The following is a 1676-nucleotide window of genomic DNA, read 5'->3' as shown; positions in this document are numbered from 1 at the left end:
GTTCTTCGAGATTATTAAATACATTACTTTGAAATCTTTTTTAAGATGCATTATTATCTCTACCTAGTTTAAATTCTTTTAATGATTGAGTTTTTCTCTTTTTGTAAAGATACTGGAGTTAAATTAGTAGTTTTATGATTCTTTGTTGTTTGCAGAGGAATTCTTTTTACATCCTGTAGTGGAAATTTCTCTTAGTGAAAAAGCTTCACAGTTGTACAGATACTAACCTTGAAGATGACTTTTGACTCGTCCGATGGGCAGAGAAGCCTCAGAATTTGCTTTCAAGCAATACAACTTTAGTTCCAATTTATGATACTAAAGCAGCAGACGGCGGTGATGTTCAGTCTGCTTTACTCTTTTAGGAATGCCTCTCCAATTCTAGTTTATAAAGAATTCTCTTACTTGTTTTTGAGTATGGCTAAAAATTTGTTCATTAAAAAAAATATATATATATGTATGTATATATATGTGTGTGTGTATATATATATACATATATACATATACATATGTAATTTTAATGGATTTTGTGTAGGGGAAATATTTTATTGTACTAGCCATCTGCCATCTTGAACTTGAAAATAATCACATTTCTAGTTTTTTGAAATATTTTATTAGAAATAAGAATTACATTTAGCGCATATCTTTTAAGCAACAATTTAAGTGAGTATTATTGCATCCTCTGTTGTATCAATGCGATAACAGTGATCTCCAAAGAGAAATATTCGCCTGCTTTATGTAGAAGAAATATTTTTATAGTTCTCATGGGGCATTTCTTAAGTTTTGTTTTTCGTTTGTTTTGTTTTGCTTTTTCACTTCCTCGTTCTTTTTTGAAGTTCAGTTCCTTTAAGTGTGGTATTAAAAATTATATAATAGTCATGGATTCTCTTAGATCTATTTTTATCTCCAACTTATTACTGAAGGAATGTTTTGTTGACCTTAATATTTCACTTAGATCTTAGTCTGAAGACCTGGTTGATGTGTAAAACATTTATAAATTTCTAGTATTCACTTGACATTTTTCTCCCTAAATTTTCTGGCATCTTCTGTTGGGTAATTTATCTTTGTATAGAGAAATATATTTCTGGAAATTTTAGAACCAATTATTATGTTTTAATTGAGTAATGAATGCTTTTTTTAAAAAAAGAAAAACTGTAACACTGTTTTTCAAATAGACCATGCCTGTTGCTCTAAGGGTGTAACAGTCCACCCTCTATTCACTTTTGTCTCTGAAAATATTACATTTATGTGTCTATAGGCCTGAAATAAATATGGAAAATACAGTATTAATTAGGGACCTAGAATATCACCCTAATCCTGAACCTCATAAAGCTTTGCAGTAATTTCTTTATAAGCCAGAAATAGCTTTATGGCTTCTATTCAGCAAAAGTTCCATATCTCTGAGGAAGACATGGAAAAGGGCATTAAAATCTCTTACCATTTTCCTGCTTAACTTTGTTATTTTACTTCATTGATATTGTTTTAGCTGCTACTGCTAAAGATATTCAGTATCAAAAGCACTAACATACTCAAACGCAAATAAAAATTTCTCTGCTTCGGGAAATTTCCATTTTGCTTTTTACTTTATAAATGTGCACATATAAATATATGCTCATGTATAAAAATAACCATTCTTTTTTTTTCCTTTGACAAATATGTCTGTTGAAATGCCTCTCTCC

The sequence above is a fragment of the Rousettus aegyptiacus genome, unplaced genomic scaffold (genome assembly GCF_014176215.1).
Source record: "Rousettus aegyptiacus isolate mRouAeg1 unplaced genomic scaffold, mRouAeg1.p scaffold_m13_p_4, whole genome shotgun sequence".
NCBI lineage: Eukaryota > Metazoa > Chordata > Mammalia > Chiroptera > Pteropodidae > Rousettus > Rousettus aegyptiacus.
Note: the sequence above shows the minus strand (reverse complement) of the source record.